General features: G+C 43.8%; 1 protein-coding gene across 13 annotated transcripts in view; it reads right to left on the bottom strand.

Annotated features, from left to right (window-relative positions):
• Nucleotides 1-24,206, bottom strand: part of SGMS1 (sphingomyelin synthase 1) — a 268,293-nt gene that overhangs the window by 125,584 nt on the left and 118,503 nt on the right. For 10 of the 13 annotated variants that reach the window (XM_035008582.1, XM_035008588.1, XM_035008580.1 and 7 more), the window contains 2 exons: nt 17,701-17,742; nt 10,621-10,766 (listed from right to left, as the gene is read on the bottom strand). The exons of 1 other annotated variant lie outside the window; for it this stretch is intronic. The gene's annotated coding sequence lies outside the window, so the exon portion shown is untranslated. Of the gene's footprint in view, nt 1-10,620; nt 10,767-12,536; nt 12,749-17,700; nt 17,743-24,206 lie in introns of those variants that run through there. 2 more of the 13 variants (XM_035008593.1, XM_035008591.1) reach the window with 2 other exon arrangements.

The following is a 24,206-nucleotide window of genomic DNA, read 5'->3' as shown; positions in this document are numbered from 1 at the left end:
ACAGCCAATCACTCTGGTCAGGAGTCTAAGAATGAGCATCACGGTTACTTAATAGTATTTAAAATCAAAGTCACAAAACGATAAACAGCACATTGGCTGGCAAATATTTTATCCAAAAAGAAGAAAGCAGTTTTTTTCTTTATTTTATGAGCAAGAAGGAAGAGTAGCACGGACGGGCTCAGACCATGACGAGAACCCCCAAATCCGGCTGGACAGTGCGGACAACAGCAGTGACGGTCCCTCGCCGTCCTCCGGGGCTCAGGACCCGTATCTCCTTATCAAGCCCATGGGGGGCCTTCCTTTAATCTGCCACCAATTTAAAGTTTCTTTATTCAGACTGAAACAGGACACCGCACCCAATGATCCCAGCGAACTGCCTTTTCCCGGCTCCATGGACACAAGAGCGAAGGAGGCAGGGTCCCTGGAGGGGATGGAGGAGACGCTGCCCGGACTCTGGTCTCTGTCACTGCTGTACCCTCTCCCTGGAAGCTACACCGTCAGCTTCTGCACAATCATGAGCACAACTCTTCTGAAACATCCCCAATAAAATGAGAACGGGAACATTTTTAAAGCAAAGTGATTTTTAAACATTTTTAAATAGAGAAAAGGAAAAGCAGAAAGGGTAGTTCCCGAAAAGTTCTTTCTTAACTTTCTTAAGAGACCTGAGAAAGGAGGATATAAATTTGGGGCTTTGCGAGCTGAGCAGAGAAAATGAATCTCCCTCCCTCCCTCCCATGACTTTGGCTTATGAACAGACACGGTTCCTTCCTCATGCTCAAGACATAGAACACATTTTGCTAGGAGCTGGGAAGCTTCTTGAGAAGTCACCCAGGTGGTGGAGAGCACAGGCGTGGCTGTGACAAAGTGGCTTTGAACCACTGATCTGTGCTTGTGCAAGGTTGGGCCTGCTTTGCTGGGTCTGGAATAAGGAGAACATCTGGGCCTCTGTCTTCTTGCCCCAGAGAGAGCAGGCGCGCGCCCTCCGCCTTCATGTCCTTACTGGGAGGTTACCTCCACAGTGAGGCCTTCCCTGCCTTCCTGACAATGCACCACGGGGCGCATCTCACGCCCACTCATGCACACACGCCCACTCCTCAGCTATTGTTTGGCCAGAACCCTGATCATCATCTAGCACCCATGCATATTCCTTGTTCCTCTAAGTTTATCCAAACGCTTTCTCCCATTAGGCTGTAAGCTCCAAGGTGTAGGATTGGGTTATTTTGTTTGTTTGTTTAAAATGGTTCAGGGGTTGGGGCGCCTGGGTGGCTCAGTTGGTTAAGGTTCTGCCTTCGGCTCAGGTCATGATCCCGGAGTCCCGGGATCGAGTCCCGCATTGGGCTCCCTGCTTGGCAAGGAGCCTGCTTCTCCCTCTGACCCCCTCTCAAATAAATAAATAAATAAATCTTTAAAAATAAATAAATAAATAAAATAAAGTGGTTCAGGGGCACCTGGGTGGCTCAGTCGTTAAGCATCTGTCTTCGGCTCAGGTCATGATCCCAGGTTCTGGGATCGAGTCCCACATCGGGCTCCCTGCTCAGCAGGGAGTCTGCTTCTTTCTCTGCCCCTCCTCCCACTTGTGCTCGCTCTCTCTCTCTCTCTCTCTGTCTCTCACTCAAATAAATAAATAAAATCTTCAAAAAAACAAAAATAAAGTGGTTCACTATGTGAAGTTATCTAAAGGAGGGCCTAGAATGTAAAAGCGACACCAAAAATTCGGTGAATAAAGGAAGCTCTTGAAAGTCCCTGCAAGGTCCCGGGATTTTCATTAGCGATAGAGTCCTGAGGATATAAAAGGCACTCCACGGATATTACGACCTTCAGAGAAGAGACGATCTGAACTGTTAAATAAAGTGAACAGCAATGTCAGAGATGACACAGGATAGCTGATTGCGTAGCAAGGAGTACAGAAGAAACAACTATTATAAACCCATGGGGGCGAGATCGCTCTGGGTTATCCTACCTGATGACACTAGGAACTTTACACATTCTCCGCAGGAAACAAAGTTGACCAGAGGACTGAGTCTGAAAACAGACTCTGGGTTGCGAGTGGATACATGTTATGCGTTCTTGAGCCCCCCTGGCTACTCGTCCCCAATCACTGGGCCCCATCACTGAGAAAGATCACTCAGTCGGTTTTATTTTGATTCGCTCATTTTTGATAGAAGGGAAAACCCACAGAATGTGAGAATGTCGGGACAATAATCAGGCCTCCAAATACTTTTTTTAGTAGTGGCTTTTTTGACTGTGTAGGGGTTTGTAAGTGAATCTATTAATAATTAACATTTTCCACCAAACATGTTGGAAGAAAAAGATTCTGTAAGTTAGCTATTACTTATATAACCTTTGCTTCTATCTTAGTTTCTTTCCCAAACTAACACAGGTAGAAATAGATATATACAGTCAAAACAAAACACATTTTTCAGTGTGATATAAATAAATTATCAAAGGAGTGGTCCAGGATTAAAAACCCCTGCATAAAAAGCAAAAAGACTGATCCACATCAAAAAGGCTTTCTTCATTTTACTAGAGGTTTTAAGAAGTCCTTTTTAAATTAGTGAACTTGTCAACCTAAATTAATTCCATTTATTAAAAATACCACTGCTATAATTTTCAGAAATGCATTCACTGCATGAAAAATACAACTGAAAAGGGCAAGAAAACCCTGGGAAAAGTCTATGTTATCAAACTTTGAGCAAAAAATAATAAATAGTGAATGCTTTGGATTAAATAATTTAAAAGCCTAAAAATATTTATAACTTGAGTTGCAAACCATTTTCCTCCTTAGAAACCATTTCCACCAATGCCAATGCAAAGTAAACATTACAATGTTTTAAAAACAAACAGCCATTTCTTCGTGACTAAATGTGAAGATCCGTTAGGGACACACCTTTTATAAAATTAAAATTCCAAATCAGTTACTCAAAGAAACCATAATAAATATTAACTCCTCTCAGCCCTTCAAATGTTAATGTTAAAATTTCTAATCGTAATATGGTCTTATGTAAACGTCTACAGCTAGCAATACCACTGTCACGCTTACCATGTTATGTTTCTGCTTCTTTTCATGGCAAATATTTAAAGCACACTATTCCTTCTCAAGGTTTCAAAGTACACATCTGTACGGGGCAATTACTATTCCTACTCGGATCAGCATAACTTGAGCTTTCTACCACTTTAAATCAACTTTTAGTCCATCTAACATTTGCTTAGAACCATAATACATGCTTAAACAATTACTCATCAGCTTACGTCGTGCCCAGTATGGTGCTATTTCCAGGACACTGTGACCCATTTGGCAATGCAGAAGGAGGGGAGCCAGGGAGGGTCAGGGAGAGCCAGACGCATTAGGCTAGTAACGAAGATGGCAGGTTCTTTTCTGCAACATTAATCCAGGACAGGACTCTCAAAAACAGATGATTAAAGTTCACAACAGAGTGTGTGATTCCTTCAGGGTCCCAAGTGGCGCACATGCAGGTTACACACTCCCATCAGGTGGCAATGCTTAGGTTTACTCCAAGAGTATAGAGCCAACTGCATTTTCAAATCCTAAACCTGATCCCGCAGATCCGTGTGCTGTACAGAGAAACTGTAACATTCAGAATTTCTTCTTGAGGTTGATTTCTTGTTCTCATCACCGGCATAGTCTACTACTTGCAACTATTCTCACTTACCAATAATATTCCGCTAATTCAGAATCAAACAAAATAACACTGAATAAAAGGACCGACCGGCATGCATCAGAGCCTCTCTGGACATCACCATGAAGACCCATGGTGGATATCATATAGGGGGAGTTACTCGGGAATCAAAGCTTACTTGGAAGGGTAAAATTATATCATATAGTAAATCATTAGACAGGTAATTAAATCGATGAACAAAAAAATAAATCTCATTTCAAGAAGTAATGTCTCAAAGACATCAAGGTCTGCCCAACTCAGAAAGCATATTACAAGGTATTACTCTCCACCTCATTTGACCTAGTCTGATGGTGTAGAGCAGACACCCAAAATAAAAGGAGCAACTGGGCTTATACTTAAGTTTTTAGTAATTTTTTGAGCTCTGCCCCAAATGTTTTCCCACTTCATCTATTAGAAGCACCTACTAAGGGGCACCTGGCTCAGTGGGTTAAGCGTCTGCCTTCGGCTCAGATCATGATCTCGGGTCCTGGGATCAAGCCCCGCATCGGGCTCCCTGCTCGGTGGGGGAGTCTGCTTCTCCCTCTTCCTCCGCCACTCCCCCTGCTTATGCTCTCTCTTTTTCTCATTCTGAAATAAATAAATAAAATCTTAAAAAAAAAAAAAAACAAGCACCTACTAAAAACAAAGCAACAAAACCAGATTTTTCTGCAGAATGACACAACAGATACCTTAAACTACCCCCGCCCAAATAAAAATAACGAAAGAAGAAGAAAATACAACATCTTTTTAAATGCACCGGTGAGGTGACAATAAAGTAAGAGACAGTAGCAGTGGGAAAGCCCCAAAACCAGAACCCCGGTCACGCTTACCCTCCATTACGATCCTTATGTGGACCAGAGAGGCCATAAACCCAAGCCACTCAGCTGTGAGTTGAACAGATCCCTGCATTACATTGGACCTCACAGAACTGTGCCCTCAAGATATGGGTGATTTCTTTTTAAAGTGAGTATATGTGGGGGGGGGGCAGGGTGTGGAAAATCTCCCTTGAGAATTCATAACCGGCAACCGGTACTCTGTGGTTTTGTGGTCCAAATTCAAAAAACCACAAGCAGGGAACTGAATTGATGGTGCCTATAGGTACTTGACAGAAGCAAGTATAAACACTTCGATCTAGGCCTTAAAGAACTTGCACAGATAAAACTTCCAAGACCCATGAGCTCACAGTCAATAAATCATAAATACATAAGGAAATTTTTGTCACCATGAGTGAGTGCCAACAGACACAGGCAAATGAGTCAGATCTGAAAAGATGTCATATACTGGAATTCAAATGCTGGAAGGCAACATAAAATAAACAGATTTAATGTATCTCAATAAATAAAGGAAGTCTGAAAAGGAGTAAAATTTTATTTAAAAATTATTATCACGCTGACTTCAGAAGGGACCAAAAATAATGGTTAAAAATTTAAAAATTAAAAAAGCATATTTATTGGGGCGCCTGGGTGGCTCAGTGGGTGAAGCGTCTGCCTTCGGCTCAGGTCATGATCCCAGGGTCCTGGGATCAAGCCCCACATCGGGCTCCCTGTTCAGCGGGGAGCCTGCTTCTCCCTCTCCCTCTGTTGCTCCACCTGTTTGTGCTCTCAATCTCTCTGTCAAATAAATAAATAAAATTTTTTTAAAAAATTAAAAAATTAAAAATAAATATTTATTGAGCACCTATGTACTAGGTGTTGTACCTCTGTCTAGGCTCTGGAGATAAAGCAGTAGGGTTAAAAAAAAATGAAATAAATAAAATTAAAAAGTATAAACCCTTTTTTATCAAGGGCAGTGTAAACAGCAGATTAAAAATAAACTGAAAAGAAACTGGTGAACCAAAAGACAAATGCAAAGACATCGTCCAAAATTGTACAGACACGGACAAAGACAAAAAATAAAAAAGGGAGACAGATCGAGGAAGCAAGAAACTCAACATATATCTCGCAGAGTTTCTTGTTGAAGAAAATAATAAAGAAATGAGGAAGAGGCATTATTCTAATAAATAATGGTAAAATTTTCCTAATATCAATCTTCAGACTCAGAAAATTCAAAAAGTCATAATCAGGAAAAGGGGAAGGCAAGGAAAGAGAGCTCCCCATTTGGATGTAAAAAACCACGACTACCAAAGACAAAGCAGAATCTTTAAAGCAGCCAAAGAGAAAGAGAGCTGAGCTATTTAAACTGGACTTGGGAGTTAAGCAGGCACAAAAGGAAAGGAATGAGTCTTCCACAGAGCAGTGTGAGCAAAGGCACAGAAGGAAATAGAAACAGGTAATGAAGAGTTCACAAACTGTTAGGCTCAATCAATCTCACACACCACACCACTCTTGACGATAAGAACATCTTCCCACTGTCCACATCAACCCTAATATAAAAACCAGTCTCCTAGGGCCCTTAACAAGTTGTAACGACCACCCTTTGCTGACCCCATCACTAAAGTTACATCCCACCACCAATGCTTGGGAGGCTAGCCGTCCGTCTCTCCTAACCTTACAACCTCTGAGGCACATTTATGGAAACCATGAATCTCAAAGCAGGTCGGTCTATGGGAATTCCAACTGGAGGGATTATGTTAAGTACCAAACCCAAGAAGCAAGGTGTGCCTGTGAGAAATACAGGCAGAAGTGAAACCTGAAGTAATACCGTGTGAACGTGTATCTTCCTTCTGTCAACCTCCCCTAGGTTCTCTATGCCATCATGACTCTCAGTCTTTCCTTCCTGAAGCAAGAGTCCTTTCTTTAAACAAAACTTTGTGGAAGTTCAGTACATAAAACATATAAAAGCGGGGCTGTGGGTTGATGGGACAATACAGAGGTCAAGGGCCTTGTCCTCCACCCTCAGCCCTAACCCAGCCCCCAGGCACGCTGGAATCCCAAGGGCAATAAGGAACCAGGTCTGGAAAGCAGTGGCCTAGTGGGGATGGTGATGGTGGTGATGATGATGATGGTGGTGATGGTGATAATTTAACTTAATAACACAGTGTGGGAGAGAAGAATAATAAGGAACAATGCATTACAGCCCCTGCCTCACGTCAGCCTGTTCTGGGTGGAGCGCTTCTGCTAGCTGTAAGCGCCTCAGCTGGGGAACTCCAACCCCGAGGAGCATAGGACTCTCTGGTTCACAAGCCACACTAGGCTGCACTGGGAATGCCGCCCCGGGACATTCTAATATCAGTCTAATATCAATCTTCAGACTCAGGCAGCCTGTGGCTGGGGTCGCTGCAGCAGTCTGACCTAGGGTTTAACCCACGTGGAAGAGACAAAGAAGATGGGAGGGGAAATGCTCACTTAACTAGTACATGAAGCATCAAATACATTAAGCAACCAGGAGGCTGAAAACCTGCAAATCAGAATTTGAGAAGTTTCACTCAAGTATGGAGAAACTAGTCACGTGTCAAAGGTGGGTCGCCTCTGGGGCACCTGGGTGGCACAGTCGGTCAAGCGTCCGACTTCTGATCTCAGCTCAGGTCTTGATCTCAGGGTCGTGAGATCAAGCCCCGCACCGGGCACCGCGCTGGGTGTGGAGGCTGCTTGTCCCTCTCCCTCTGCTCCTCCCCGCTTGTGCTCCCCTTCTCTTTCTCTCTCTCAAAAAAAAACAAAAACAAACAAACAAAAAGCACAAAAACGTGGGTCGCCTCACTGAAAGGAAAAGCAGGTTTCAAAGCACCCAGGTCAAAAGGAACATCCCGTGCTTCCTTCAAGCACGGCATTCGTCCTGGGGAATTTACACATCACACTCACTGCATAACGTGGCTGATGTTACCGGGGTTTTCTCATCACCAAGTCTTCACCATCATTAGTCATTTTACAGGATGGATGAAAACTACTGGCAATTGTGCTTATTTCAATACTTCTGTCCTACCACGGTGGCCTACTTTGGGGAGGTACTAACTATCAAAGATCAGGATGGAGTAACTTTTGCTATTATCCACAGAGAACATTTATAGCCGCTTCTTAGCATGTTGTAAAAGAAAATTTTAAAACATGGGGAAAACACTGACGTTATAATAAGTAAAAATGGATCTAGAACACTGTCATTCTAATTTTGTACTTTTTAAGTGGTATACTCATTCACAGGAATAAAACCTGGAAGTAGCCACACCAAAACCTTATCAGTGGCTACCTCTGCGTGGTGGTGTGTATTTTGCTGTTTGAACCCATCAATGTTTACCAAACTTTCTGTGTAATATCAGGGGAAAGACACATTTCAAAACAAAAAGAAACAGGGGCGCCTGGGTGGCTCAGTGGGTTAAGCGTCTGCCTTCAGCTCAGGTCATGATGCTGGGATCGAGTCCTGCATCGGGCTCCCTGCTCAGTGGGGAGTCTGCTCCTCCCTCTGCCCCACCCCCCCAGCTCGTTCTCTCTCAAATAAATAAATCTTTAAAAAAAAAAAATTTTACTCACAGTGACATTGATGTTATATACCTGACATTTTAAGATCTGCAGATTTTGTAAATTTTGAGATTCCCATATAAACGCCGGAGCTACCCTGACCTGTGTGATTGTGTGGCCACACTCCAGGCACCGTTGCTTCGGAAGGAACAGAAAGAAGCTCGTGCCACTGTTCAGATGAGTCGAGCCTCGTTGCTACGGGCAGCGCGGGAAGCTCATGGGGGAGGACGGTGGGTGGCCGGAGCAGCCACTCCTCCCAGATGCCCAGAGGTGGCTCGGTCCACTGTAAACCACGTGGCGCAGCCTCACCAGTGTGAGCACCAGGCGCATCTAGAAGCCTCCACCTCTGTGAGGACAAGGCTTATTTAACCACCTGTTGTAAGGCTGCCTTTGTTTTAATGCAAAGCATAAAAAGCCTCCTGGAGGGCGCCTGGGTGGCTCAGTTAGTTAAGCGACTGCCTTCGGCTCAGGTCATGATCCTGGAGTCCTGGGATCAAGTCCCGCATCAGGCTCCCTGCTCAGCAGGGAGTCTGCTTCTCCCTCTGATCCTCCCCCATCTCATGCTCTCTCTCTCTGTCTCATTCTCTCTCTCAAATAAATAAAATCTTAAAAAAAAAAAAAGCCTCCTGGATGTGTCTGCCACGTAAATGTCCCCAAGGTGTGTAAGCAGGGAGGCAGGGTCATTGTCAAAAACACAGTCCGGGAAATCAAACCAATCCGGGTTCACGTGCTGGCTTCCTGACGTCCCAGCTGCAGCTGATTCATGCTTCAAAGAAGGTAGACCACACCTCCTGCCCAAGCTTTGGGTGAAGATTTAAAATACGTACGGGTACATAGAGCGTTTGCTAACGAAATAAAAATATTTTAGAAGCCTAAATAGATTTTTCAAACCATGTAGCCCACTACTGAAAAATAAAGTGGATTCCAGTTATTCTCAAACTGCCCCAAACTTCAAGCTCACATCCTTCAGGGCAGCTTCCCAGCTATGCACACCGACAGCATACACACTTGAATACATGGTCTACACTTCGAAGGATCCGGGCTCCCAAACAGCTCTGTGAACTACATGAAGATTTCTGGCAAAGCGGCGTGTCTCTGCTATGTCATCTTCACTGACCCTGTCCTGCAAGGGTCTGGGTGACGGGGCTGGGTCAGAAACACGCAAGCCCACTCTTCCACCTACACTGGCCTCGGCATCGACTCACAACTCATCCACCAACAAGGAGAGCCTGCACTAGAAAAGGGACACTTTTCATCGTGTCTCAGACCGATAATATGTTTGCAGTAAAATTATGAAACCGTAACTGTTGAAAATATTAAGTTTTAATACGCTCGTTAAATGCTTAAGTGTGATCATAAACCAAACAAGACTCCATGAAACGGGAACAAGCAGCAGACACTTGTGGAAAAAGTAGAGTGGGAGAGTTACAATTCCACAGGCATTGGGGTGTTTTTCAAATCCTGACAGCATGGGACATGATCTCCACAGCGCAGAATGAGAGACAGGCAGATTTACGGCCGAATGCCGTGTCCGCCAGGCGCACTGTGGGAAATAGCAGTGAGCCATGCAACCACTTGGAACCTCAGTATCCTCATCTAGGCAAGGGGACTAGTTTAATGTTCCCATGATGATGTGGTGATCAAAGACATAAAATATTTGGCCCGGGGTACATCTTAGTGTTCTACATTGGTAGATTAAACGGAAAACAAAAGGGGCGCCTGGGTGGCTGAGGCGGTGAAGTGTCCGCCTTCAGCTCAGGTCATGATCTCAGGGTCCTGGGATCGAGCCCCGCGTCGGGCTCCCTGCTCAGCGGGGAGCCTGCTTCTCCCTCTCCCTCTGCTCCTCCTCGTGCTCATGCTCTCTCTCTCTCTCTCTCAAATAAATAAATAAAAATCTTTAAAATAAATAAAAGGAAAACAAAAAAAACCTAAAGGATCAAGGTGACACATACATGACACGGCCAATTCCATACGAAAACAGCCAGCGTATCAAAAGACAACCACTGAAGGTCACAGAATAGGAAATAATGGGCGACCCTGAGCTTGACAATAAGCATTACTGAAAAGATAAGAATTAAAGGCTATCAGCAAGGCAAGGAAGCAAGCACTTCACACTGTAAGGGGGGGGAAGGGGAGGGGTCAAAGTTCACAACTCACAGGGTATGGGTTAGGGTAAGACTAAAGCCAGGAAGGAACAGGGGACTCAAAGGTCACGCCCTCACTGAGCTTTGATACTGGCGCCCCATTCCCAGAATCAAAGGCAGGGCGGTCTCTGGCTACAAATTTGTTATCACTGCCACCCGCCTGCAGTTGCAAGCCGCTTTTATGGTCTCCTTTGTCCTGCAGGCAACAGGAAGGGCTCCGGAGAGGCTGCGTCAGAGCTGCCCTAGGAGTTAAGGGCAATAGCCCCCAGCTCGGTCAAGTGGCTTCTGAGGCCATAAGGTGGGTGACGGTCGGCCCTAAGCACAGCGTCCGTTCCAGAGAGTGGCTCCGGCTGACGGGGGGCAGCAGAACGGGCCAGGGCAGGGTCAGCCCAAGCTCTGGCCATCACCTACCTCCAACAGCAGCTGTACTGCATTTATCAACGGGCTCCTTCTACGTTATTCTTGCGTACGCTTCCTCGGGCAGAGTCTTGTCCCTTCCTTCATGACGTTCCCGACCAGACGCTTTTGTGCAGTCCCCAAAGATCTCAGTGATGTCCCTGGAATAGAGGAGCAACTTAAACTTGGCCACCGTGAAAATGGAACCATAAAACCCTAAAGCTGAGCGACACCTTTATCAACCCAGGCCACGTCACTGGAAGTGAACACATGGACAAGTTAGATTGAAAAACAAAAAATTCACAACTGGCTCCCATCCTCCTCTTTCCTTTCTTTCTGTTTTTGAAAACTTTTTTATTTTTGCCGAAAATATACATAACATGAAACCCCATCTTTTCTTAATTGAAAACTCAAGTCTGTAACTCTCTGTCACAGAGGCATTTCTCTTTTATAAATTTATCTACATTCTTTGTCAACAAATAACTGATTTTCACAAATTATCTGCATCACCTTCAATATGAAAACAAAGGGTAACTAGTGTTACCTCTTTACAAGTCGGTGAAAAGGTGGTCACTTCTCTGAGGGAAAACCATAACCCTCATGAACGACAGATAACCTGCTATTAGTCATAAACTAACAAAAATTAGGCTTGCCATTACACTGGCTCAAGAGTGTTGAATTAAAGCTCCAGAGTAAAATATATTTACATAAAAAAAACATCATGTCCTGATGATACCAACATACAGTGTAGAGACCTGCTGATTACATATGTGTAAATGGGCTTCTGCATAACCAGGAAGCTAGAGAGGTTTTGCATCTGACAAAGAACAAAGAGCCTTCTTCATGCAGTCCCTCATCCACAGCTGTTGGTATTTCCACACAGAAGAATGTGCAATCTAATGGCAGCTCACAACAGGGCATCTTATTGTGATCGTGTTTAATCAATAGCATTCTATTTTTTTCTCTCTAGAACCATCTATTAGAAGTGGGTCCTCAACCCTGTTCAGGGTCACATAAGCCCTACATCACTTACTAGTTGATGAAAGTGAAGGCTATTCTAATACCACTCAAATTTCAGAAAGTCCTTCAATTCTCTGAAGCCCATTCTTGGGCCCCAGGATAAAAACTCTAAGGCCAGGTACCAAACAGGGTGGCGGATATCTTGAAGCCTACCCAACAGAATTAACTGCGTGAGGAAACAATTCTTAGAACAAAAGAGACCACTCCTAACAGCCACGAGGACCTTGTCAGGGCCTAAGGCAGCGCCCCCCATTACCCTCTCTTTATCCTGTCTGTGAGAAATAGGGCTACAGCTATAAATAATCAAATACAGGTGGTCTCTGGGTTGTGATGGCTCAAGTTATGACTTCTTGACTTTACGATGGTGCAAAAGCAATACACACTCAGTAGAAATGGTACTTTGAATCCTCACCTATTCCTGGTCTAGCGATATACGGTAGAATACTGAGTCCTGATGCTGGGAGGCATCAAGCCCCAGCTCCCAGGCAGCCACGAAACACGAGGGTAACTTACAGCCATTCTGTACCCACACAACCCTTCTGGTTTTCATTTTCAGGACAGTACTGAATAAATTACATGATTCATTCAACATTTTGTTATAAAATGGGCTTTGTGTTAGTGGATTTTGCCCAACTGGAGGCTAATGTCAGTGTTCCGAGCACATTTAAAGCAGGCTGGGCTGAGCTATGATGCTCAGCACATTAGGTGTAGCAAATGCATTTCCAACTTAACAATACTTTCAACTTACGATGGATTTATCATGACGTAAGCCCACAGTAAGTTGAGGAAGATATGTACAGTGGCCAAGAAAGCTACTGTCACAAACTAAAAAAAAAAGTAACAAAAATTAGGCTTGCCATTACACTGGCTCAAGAGTATTGAATTAAAGCTCCAGAGTAAAATACACTTACATAAAAGTACATCATGGTACTTTTGGTGGTACAGGTATGTACATCATGTCCTGATGATACCAACATACAGTGTAGAGACCTGAAGATAAATCAAAGATTTTCCACCCACGAGAAAAGTATACCTCAGGAAACAGGTATCATCTTACATTGAAGACCTCGTATTACGAACAAAAATCGGTTTATTTTGAATTATAAACTAATGTTCGGGGAAGTAGCTTCAATCAAAGCTGGCCTTAGATGTTTTAACAGAAAAGGAAGCAAAGGAATAGATTGAACAGTTATTTCTGGAGGTACATCCTGACAATAGCATTTATGAGATACCATTTTTTAAAAGCCCAAAATCCAGATTGCTCTTTTAAATGATATTAAATATCATTTATTTCTTTATTATCATATTAAATATCATTTAAAAGAGCAATCTGGATTTGGAGTAATTGATGATCCAACGGAATGGGGCTGTTTATCTCTGCTTCCCTCGAAATCCCCCTACAATTAAAATTGTGGTAAAGAGAGAGAAAAAGACAAAAACTCCTAAGGAGAAAGAGAAGAGAAAAGTAGATGAGAGCAGACAACAGACATCAGTGACATTCTGGAAGCTGAAAGCAGAGATGACCGCTGAGCCCGCCAGAGCCAGCTGGAACCTCACTGCCCAGAGAAGCAAACAAAACCCCAGCTGCCTGCCCCTGGAAGACTCAGGAAATGGAGCTGAGGTTCCTCTGAAGGAGAGGGGAAGGGGGTGGGAGGAGGGGGACTGGCTAAAAGTCTGCATAAAGAGCAGTCAGACCCTTCCCTAACACCAAGCACAAAAATGAACTCAAAATGGATTCAAGGGCTCCGCGTAAGAGCTGACCCTAAAAAGTGCTGGAAGAAAACACAGGAGGACAGCTTCAGGACACTGGGTTTGGCAATGATTTCTTGCATCTGACACCAGAAGTGCAGGCAACAAAAGCAAAAACAGACAAATGGAAACCGTCAGTCGCAAGGCAGCCTATGAAGTGGGAGAAAATATTTACAAATTACATAATGGGGTTAATACATAGAATACATAAAGTATTCCTACAACTCAACCCAAAGAACAAATAACACAATTTAAAAAATGGGCGAAGGACTCGAAGAGACATTTCTCCAAAGAAGATACAGAGACGGTCAACAGGGATATAAAAAGGTGCTCAGCATAACTGATCATGGGGGGAAATGAAAATCAGTACCACCTGAGGTAGCACCTCACGCCTGTCAGAGTAGCAACAAAGGAGGGAAGGAAGGAAACAACAAGGTGCTGGTGAGAACATGGAGAAAAAGGAACCCCATGTACTGTTGGTGGGAATGAAAACTGGTGCAGCCACTGTGGAAAAAAGTATGGAGGTTCCTCAAAAAGTTGAAAATAGAGCTACCCTACTATCCAATAATCACACTATGGGATATTTACCCAAAGAATACAAGAACACTAATTCAAAAAGATACATGCACCCCTATGTTTATTGCAGCACTATTTACAATAGCCAAATCATGGAAGCAGCCCAAGTGTCCACTGAGTGATGAATGGATACAGAAGATGTGGTATATATATACACAATGGAATATTACTCAGCCACAAAAAAAGAAGAAATCTTGCCATTTGCAATGACATGGATGGAGCTAGAGCGTATAATGCTAAGTGAATTATGTCAGAGAAAGACAAATACTACATGATTCCATTCATATGTGGAATTTAAGACACAAAACAAGTGAGAAACAAAGAAAAAGAGAAACAAACAAAATCTTAACTACAGAGAACACACTGATGGTCACCAGAGGGGAGGTGGATGGGAGCATGGGGGAAACAGGTGATGGGAATGAAGGAGTGCACCTGTTGTGATGAGCACAGGGTGATGTACAGAATTGTTGAATCACTATATTGTACACATGAAACTAACAGAACACTGTATGTTAATTATAGTTGAATAAAATATGGAAAAATTTTTTAAATAAAAAACAAACTAAAAAAAAGGCATTTGCACACCCAGGTTCACGGCAGGACTATTCACAATAGCCAAGAGGTGGAAGCAACCTGAATGTCCATCAATGGGTGAATGGATAAAGAAAAAGTGGTACAGACATAAAATGGAATATTAATACATAGTCTTAAAAAATGAAATCCTGTCATGTGCTACAACACGGATGAACTTTGAGGACATTATGCTGAGTAAGAGAAGCCTGTCACCCAAAGACAAATACCGTAAGATTCCACTTCCATGAGGTATGTGATGCAGTCAGACTCTTAGAGATCGGGGGTAGAAGGTAGATGCCAGAGGCTGGGGCAGGGAGGAAGGGAGAGCTTGATCGATGGGTAAAGAGTTTCAGTTTTGCACAATATAAAAGTTCTAGAGGTCTGCTGCATGACAATATCAATATAGTTCACACTACTGTTCTAGATACTTAAAAATGGTTAAAATGGAAAATTTTATATATTTTGTTTTTTTACCACAATATAAAAAAGGTGGGAGATTATACTGGATTATCTAGGTGGGTGCAATGTAATCACAAGGTTCCTAAAAAGTCAAAGAGGGAGGCAGAAGAGGTCAGAGAAATGCAGTATGAGACGTATTTGACTTGCTCATTTATTTTTTTTTTTTAAGATTTTATTTATTTATTTGACAGAGAGAGTCACAGCGAGAGAGGGAACAGAAGCAGGGGGAGTAGGAGAGGGAGAAGCAGGCTTCCCGCCGAGCAGGGAGCCCGATGCGGAGCTCGATCCCAGGACCCTGGGATCATGACCTGAGCTGAAGGCAGACGCTTAACGACTGAGCCACCCAGGCGCCCCATGACCTGCTCATTTAAAGCAGCCCCTGCCTGGAAAGGGGCCAACAGCCAAGGGAGTCAGCAGCCTCTAGAAGCTAGAACAAGGCAGGGAACGGATTTTCCTCTAGAGCCACCAGGAAGGAACGCAACCAGACACCTTGACTGTGGCCCAGTGAGAACCGTCAGGGGACTTCTGACCTACAGAACTATAAGGTCAAAAAACCACTGTGTTGTTTTAAGCAAAAAAAAAAGGGGGGGGCGCCTATTAGAATCCCAGATCTTTTCCCCAGCTGGTAGAGCCAGACAAACCATCCCTATTCCAGTGAAACAAGAACAGGATCCTCTTTTTAAAAATGATATATTCAGAGACCAATAAAAATTAAAACATGCTGGCAGAAATTAAAAGTTCGACAATAATAGGAAAATCTCTCAGAAAGTATAACAAAAACACACAGAGATGGAAAACAGTTCAGAAAAAAACATAAGAAGACGAAGAGAATCAAACCAGTGGGTCCAAATAACCAACTAACAATAACAAGCTCGCAGGAAAGAGAAAAAAGAGTGGAAAGGAAATCATCCTAGGAGTAGTACATGAAAATTTCCCAAATTGAAGGGCATGAGTTTCAGAACTGAAAGGACCACTGACATCAAAGATCCTAAGACCTATGTCCCAGCTGGAAATTTCAGCATTCTGAGAACAAAGAAGAGTCAAACATTTTCCAGAGAAACAAACAAAGCAGATCACACACAACCAGCTGGGAAGCAGAACGGCCTGAGACATTTACACGTAAGTGTTACAAAGCTCAGCTACAAACAAAATACAGTCACAATAAAGCAAACATTAAATATTAACGTATCCACACACCATAACACAACTATAAGCACAAAATGGAGACAGGAGGAGGCAGAGCACACTGAGGGCAAGGGGTGACGTGTGAGGGCTAAATCCTTAGCAGGAAATCAATAAAAGTCTAAAATTTTAAAAGAGACCAATAAATGGTACTTACAGCATATGGTGTGTTGTTTAGAAATAGGTAGGCAAATGTGAGAGAATATAAGGAAAAGAGTTGGAAAGGGCTCCTCTAGGCAAAGGAGTATTGGCAACATGTGAACAAAGGGGAATGGCTGTTACAGTATTGTGTTTTCTTTTAAAGATTTACTTATTTGTTTTTTGGGGTTTTTTTTTTAAAGATTTTATTTATTTATTCATGAGAGACAGAGAGAGAGAGAGGTAGAGGGAGAAGCAGGCTCCCAAGGAGCAGGGAGCCCGATGTGGGACTCGATCCCAGGACCCTGGGATCCTGGGATCATGACCTGAGCCGAAGGCAGACGCTTAACCATCTGAGCCACCCAGGCGCCCAGAGATTTACTTATTTATTTGTAAGAGAGAGAGCATGAGCAGGGGAGAAGCAGAGGGAGAGGGAGGGAGAGAATCCCAAGCAGACTCCGCGCTGCAAGAGGAGCCCAACGCGGGGCTCGATCTCCCAACCCCGAGATCATGACCTGAGCCAAAATCAAGAGTCGGAAACTTAACCAACTGAACCACCCAAGCATCCCTGTTATAGAATTATTTTAACTGCAAACAATGTGCATGTAATTACCTCAAAATAAATAAAATGCATGAATGAATAGATGGAAGCAAGCAAGCAGGACAGAATATTTAACAAAGCCAACCTACAAACCGTCACCCAGTAGAGATCTCCAGAATAACAGCTGTCCTAACATCGGGCATATGGTCACTTAGAGCTGGGAGTAAAACTTCCAGTTACAGCATCACACACGGATTCCAAGTGCACTGCGTTGCAAACAACTAAAATGGGTAACGTGCTCTGGAAAATGCTCCTGGGGGCTTCAAAGACGTGACCAATAATAGAGATGCGGACATCAGATATGCATGTAAGGACTGGGAAGAAAATTACTCTGAGGTAGGAAACGGTATGAGTCATAATATTGTTTGACAGAAATACACGACTATTAAATATACAATATGTGACTAATTAAATGGTATAAGTAGGCATTTGATGATTACCTCTATATACCCAAAACATTCTTTATATATTCAAGTTGGCCACAAAAATTGGGTTTTTTTTTTTTTAGTTCTTCTCAGTGGGAAAACATGGGAAATATAAACCAAGAATAAAAGGTACATAAAGAAATTAAAAACCCATTTACCGGGGGCGCCTGGGTGGCTCAGTTGGTTAAGCGACTGCCTTCAGCTCAGGTCATGATCCTGGAGTCCCGGGATCGAGTCCCGCATCGGGCTCCCTGCTCGGCAGGGAGCCTGCTTCTCCCTCTGACCCTCCTCCCTCTCATGCTCTCTCTATCTCATTCTCTCTCTCAAATAAATAAATAAAATCTTTAAAAAAAAAAACAACAACCCATTTACCTGAATCATGTTGCTTTTGTCTGCATCAATCTTCCTTCCAACCTAGAAGAAAATAAGTAAATTAACATGTAATGAGCAGCTTATAAGACAATGAGCTGTTTAAAAGAAAAACCTATAATCCAGGGTAACTATTGTTTACTTCTTGTTCTCTATCCACAGCAAAAACTGTTCCTTCCCACTTCCCAGCTAATTTCTGGCTGTCACGGTATAGAGAGTCAACTTTATTAGGCAAAGCCATGCAGAAGCAAGCATGTAAATCCACGGCTAATAAAAAATTGTATACAGCAAGTGCACCTTATGGTATAGCATGAGTTTTAAAATCATACACTTTTATAAACTATCTCTTCTCTACTCAGGCAAATAATTTGCTAATTGATGATACAGAGAAAGATAAAGAAGCAAGAAAGAATCATTTTTCAAACTAGAAGAATGACAACTACAGGGTAAAAGGGTAGCAACCTGTTTAAATTTTCATTTTCTACCGAACACAATCACTAGCAAGTAGAACACCTACAGACCATCTACATACGAATGTGTATGATCAAAGAGCTTATAAGTCGTCTTCGACCCACATCCCCTTACACGCTTAGACTTCTTCCTCACTTAATTTCATTTAAGACTTTCTCAACTAAGAATGAGCTATCACCCTTCCAATACATGTGTGAATTATGGTATCTGCAGAAAGAGGGAAAAGTTACCCTTTTATTTTTTTTAAGATTATTTATTTGAGAGATAGTGAGAGAGAGAGAGAGAGAGCACACACATGCACACGAGCAGGGGGAGTGGCAGAGGGAGAGATAGAAGCAGCCTCCCCGCTGAGCAGGGAGCCCCATGCGGGACTCGATCCCAGGACCCTGAGATCATGACCTGAGCCGAAGGCAGATGCTTAAACCACTGAGCCACCCAGGTGCGCCAAAAGTTACCTTTTTAAAAAATTAATTAACATTTGTATTAACATATTACCTGCATACAGAAAAACACAGAAATCTTGAGTGGCTCGCTTAATTTACCTAAAGCGAACATACACGTGCAGCCACCACTCTCCCCAAAGGTCACCATCACCCTGACTTTCAAATACCACACATTAGTTTGCCTGTTGGGCAAGGTCCTGTTATCCAGGCATCTGCCTGGAAGTCCACGAATCCCTGTATCTGGACCAAAATAAAATGCTCTGGGAAGACAGAAGCAAGTAGTCACTGACCACAAGGAGATATTATCTCAGAAAGATGTTGACACGTCGGAGGAAAATGTTTTGGCTGACTGGATGGTTGTTTGAGGTCAACCTGCAAGATCTCTAAAGACTGTAGGACACAGAAGCTATTTTATGATATAAATAGATGAATGTCCCACTGGCAGTTAGATGAGGGAAGGGAATAGGGAGACCAGATCTCCTTTCTATAGGTACAAAAACACCTATGAAAATACAGGTAATAACCAAACGAGTTTGTGCTAAAAGCTAGACTAAGGTACTGATACATCAACTCATTTGATCTTCCAATTGCTCTGAAGCCGGCAGACAGATAAAGATGCTGCGTCTCAGAGTGGGTAAGGGTGATACACCAAGCTAAACAGTAGGTGAGGCAAAACTGTTCCTCCTTTTTTTCCTAAAGACTTTATTTATTTGAGAGAGAGCGAGCACAAGCAGGAGGAGCAGCGGAGGAGGACGGAGAAGCAGACTCCCTGCTGAGCAGGAAGCCTGATGTGGGACTCGATCCCAGGACCCTGAGACCATGACCTGAGCTGAAGACAGACGCTTAACCAACTGAGCCACCCAGGCGCCCCCAAAGCCATTCCTGTTCACGGCTTCTATGCAGGGCTAGAGACACCAGAAAACCAAAAGGAAAAATGTTCACAGAAAAGAGGCCAGGCTAATTATATACAGAATATATTGTATGATTCCTGTTCATGAATCATTTAAAGGAAAAGAACCAAGTAATTCGGGGTCCACAAAAGTCTTCTGAATTACCAGAAAGTTGACTAGTTCTGTCACTTGTAAAGTAGGCCCACTTATCTTTCTGTACCTCAAAGGAGAAGTTTCAAAAGAAATCCGTACACTTCACAAGGTGTAATTTTCTGTCATGTTAATTTGTTTTATGCTCTGTATGCATTTCCCACTGCAGCAGGGGAAATCAAAAGAACATGATGTCCGTCAGAAAAAGTCACAGATGCAGAGGCAAATTGCCACCAGAAAATTACTGAGGGAGCCTATGATAATGCCCCCTTCAAACGACATGCCATACCTGCATGAATATTTAATTCAATCATACTACTTTCAAAAAGCAGGGAACACAGTGCAAAAGGAGAATGTTCTATTCTGCTACTTGAAGAGGGAGAGGCAAGAAAACATCCAAAGAGAGTGAATATGAGACTCTGAGATGTGCTCGCCAAAAGGCATGTCGCTCAAAGGGCCTTCCTGCACCCTCACTGCGAAATACAAAATAATGTCAATGACAATAGCTAGGACCTTCTGACGCCATACGTAAATCAATTAAATGCCTTTACATTAAATCCTAGGAGAACCCTGCAAAGCAGGGAGGCCTTAGGATCCCTAGCTGATCGGATGCAGCCCCTGGGCCCCGAGAGATCAGGTAACTTAGCCAAGCTTGCAAACCTGTCCAAGGTCACAGTTCGAGAAAAAAGGAAAGCGTTCCCATCAAGTCTCTGGGGTACCAAAGACACTGTTCTGCTTCCAGGTGAAAGCAACCAAGCCCGCTGGTCAACTTGAAATCACTTAATGATTCTTTCACTATTTCCTGGTTTCAAATTGCTTCTGGTTTGTCCTGAGTAAAGGGTATCGGCCTGCCTTCCTCCTATGAGATGGGGTAATGTCTTGATAGCAAGTGGCTTGAGGACAGAAACAAAAATAGGCCTGGATGGACTCTTTTTATAGAGGAGCTAATGGTTCCAGGGGCTGAGAGCTCTCTGGGGATCTTCTGCGGATGGGATCTGGCACAAGGAGCGCACACAAAGTTGCAGGTTTCATTCCACACCAGACACATGCCCTGAAGAAACAACCGGTGGGAGCAGGGGCGGGGGGGGGGGGCGTTCTTTCTGGGACTTGTGAGTAAGCCAGGTAACTGTGCTCACCTTGCAGAGGAAAGCATCTAGGGGGAAAAAATTATCCAACTTACACGGGTAGGGCTGTGGCTCTACCTTTCAGTTGAGATCGAGTGCAGTAAGACAAGATCTTCACAGACGTTAACCCAGTGGCAGGCAGAAGAACACTGGGGGGAGAGGGGACAGAATAAGGCAGCCTTCCTTATTCACTAATCCTGGGTAGCAATACTCACCCCGCTGTGTGTCTCCTACTGCTCACTTCCTCTCAAGAAAAACCACACCGGAGGGGAAGGCTCCAAGAGGGAAAAGCAATGAGCGTTAAAGAAGCAAGGCTGACGAAGGAAAAGATTCAAGTTCACGGCATTCGGCAAGGCATGGCCAGCTCCCACTTTACAGGTTTGTATTTGTAGGGCCAGGCCTCTCAAAGCTTATCTCTTCCTCCTGGAGTGCCTTCATCTTTTTTTTTTTTTTAAGATTTTATTTATTTGACAGAGAGAGAGAGCGAGAGAGGGAACACAAGCAGGGGGCCGTGGGGGAGGGAGAAGCAGGCTTCCCGCCGAGCAGGGAGCCCGATGCGGGGCTCGATCCCAGGACCCTGGGATCATGACCTGAGCCGAAGGCAGACGCCCAACGACTGAGGCACCCAGGCGCCCCAGGAGTGGCTTCCTCTTGGGGGCCAGTCTGAGAGACTGGGAGGGAGAGGCCACCCACAGGACAACCCCGAGGGGACGATGCTGAAATCAACTGCCACTGCCCACCACGGACACGTGACCGGAAACCGCAGCGGGCACGCTTGTTGTTGGCAGCCCTGGCCCAAACTCTGCAATTATAATTCAGTTGTTTCTTCCTCAGGGGGAAGATGGTGTGTAATTAGACAAGCATAATACGGAGACCAGTAACAGCACAAGATCAATTTAATTACACTTTTCTATTTTATTACATTTTTCCATTAAGATTACACTTTAATAGGAAAGACCACTGCAGTTTTTCTCATTCTCACTCATAAACAGCAAATGCAAATTAAATCTTAATCTGAGACTACAAAATCCAAAATACAAAGTTAGTGCTTTCTTCCTAATCTCTAACACTCAACACACACAGTTTAATTCCACAATTTCTTTCTCTCCTCTGCTTGGAGAAGAACCTCAGCAGTCTCTCAGGAGGAAGGGATTCAGGGGCAGTTGCCGGGACCCAGGCATCGAGTCAAGTTTACGTGACCGGAAGGTGCCATGCGCACCTGCAGACCCCGCCAGGCTGCCTTCTGCTGGTGGCTGGCATCATCCTCTTGGCCAGGCAGAACGACGTGGAATTACACTCCAGGAAAGCCTTGATCTCCTTGATCTGCCCCTCACTGCACCACACTCCTACTTTTTCTAGATTTAAAGACTAGCACCAAGAGGGAATTGGATGTCTCCTCCCCACCCCTCACCCCTTGTGCAGGACATCATGCTTCTCCAGGGGAAGCCGGAGCTCCTTCTCTGAGCTGCTCACCAGGGTGTAAAAGAAAACACAAACCACAAAAAAATCATCCATTAACTACCCTGGCGATTTCCCAACCTGCCTCTCAAAGGGCTTTCCCTTTTCTTCTCTTCTATAAAGTGCATTTGAATAGAGGAGTTTGGAGGAACAGGTTCATCTGGAAAAGGACAGGTTTGCAAACTGCAGCCCACTAAAATGTGGGAGCCGAAGGAGAGCATTTGATGGGGGCGGGGAGGGGGGGTTAAGAATTTTTATAGAAATACAAGACGCTAGTCATTCCCAAAGATGAAGAGTGAAAGCAACTATACTCCAGGAAATGACAAGAGAAATTAATGGGAACAAAGCAAAATGGTCACCGCCCAGAAGCTAATCCTTTTAGACCTGAGTGTGACCTCAGGCAAAAAAATCACCCCTTCTCTCCTGCCCCAAGGAGGAGGTAAGTGCCTTCCTCAGAAGGAAGAAGGAAAGTACCTTTTATCCGAATCATTCAGCAAACCTTTCCTGAGTGGGATCACACAGAGATGCAAGAGCAACTTCTCTGAAGGAGCTCAGAGTTCAGCCAGAAGGAAAACCCATACCACTATTTACACTTCTGGGTGCCAAGTGATACCAGGGCGGTAAATAACATCAAGCAACATAAGCGCTTCCCTGCCTGGGGCCAGGCACCACTCCTGGACATTTCATGGATCTCATTCTAATCCCTGAAACCCACCTGTGAGACTGGCGAATGTCTTCTTGTTACTGATAGAAACAGGGGTGTATGGGACACAGAAAAGGGTCTTTCAAACAAAAGTAGTATTTTTTATATTAATTAAGTCTTCAGATACCCGAAGGGTATGCTTCCACCCCAAGTAGAAAATCTATCCCTATTTTCCCTTTTGAAGGCTGCTCAGAACAGTCTCGGGTGCCTAGAACTTGTGCTCAGACACTCACAAAATGAAGAAAGAATTTTCTGACATGGCAGGTCCTGGTATCAGCAATGCCCTGCCCTGCTTTATTGGAGCGGTGTCTGGTGGTTACTAAAACACTACCCATGGATGTGCCAATATAATCTTCCTCAAATGTTATTTAATCACAGCTCCTCGAGGGCAAGAGCCATGCTTTATCCCTGCCTATCATGCTCTCGGCACCTAAGGCAGACATCAATAATCACCCACAAAATCCTATCATGTTTTTCCCAACCAATTCCATCAAATCAAACTTCTCAGGTCAGTTCACCCACCTTTACTTTGCACACTGAGTCATCATTTTCAAGACTGGAGTCATACCCACTTTCAAAAGTTCTGTTCGTTGTTAAATGTTTGATTCTGCAGTTCTCTCTAAGGTCCTTCCCCTCTCTGCTCCCTCACTGTCAATCATGCCCACCACCGGGCTTAGAAAGAACAATGGAAATCAACATATTTACAATAATACAGGAATTTTCTACATGATCTTTCTTTTACTTAACAAAAACATTGTTCTCAAAATACCTCACATGCACGCAGTAAATTCTGAATTAGTACTTACTCCCACCTAGTATCTGATTATAATTTACCTTTTATTAAAACCATCTTTACGCAGTGGTATGTCACAATCAAGAAAAGTTTTAATTACAGGAGGATCAAAAGCCATAATTCTTTTAAAAAACTATCTAAACAAGGTCTCATCTGCTGTGGACCCAGCAGCCTCCCTTTGAAACAGCATCTCCCCAACTAGTCAGAAAGTCTCATAAGCGGAGGTTATGTCATACTGACAGAGGAACTGAAGGTCTCCACAAACACCTGTTCTTTGCTCCGTTTCCTGCTTCTACTCTTGCTAGGACTTGCACCCCCACTTTATACATGCCGCGTAAAGCAAAGAGTGTATGTCCTCCTTGTGAGGGGCAAGGAGTCGGTGATTTCTCGAGAACAGAGAACATCTAAGGAAGGAGCAGGAGAGGATGAAGCAATCACACGCATACTGCAGCCACCCGAGCTAGACATCTCCACTCC

This window comes from Mirounga leonina, unplaced genomic scaffold (genome assembly GCF_011800145.1).
Source record: "Mirounga leonina isolate KUSES-001 unplaced genomic scaffold, KU_Mleo_1.0 Mir_152, whole genome shotgun sequence".
In the NCBI taxonomy this organism is placed as follows: Eukaryota; Metazoa; Chordata; class Mammalia; order Carnivora; family Phocidae; genus Mirounga; species Mirounga leonina.
The sequence above is the reverse complement of the archived record's forward strand: the minus strand, read 5'-3'. Positions and strand labels throughout refer to the sequence as shown.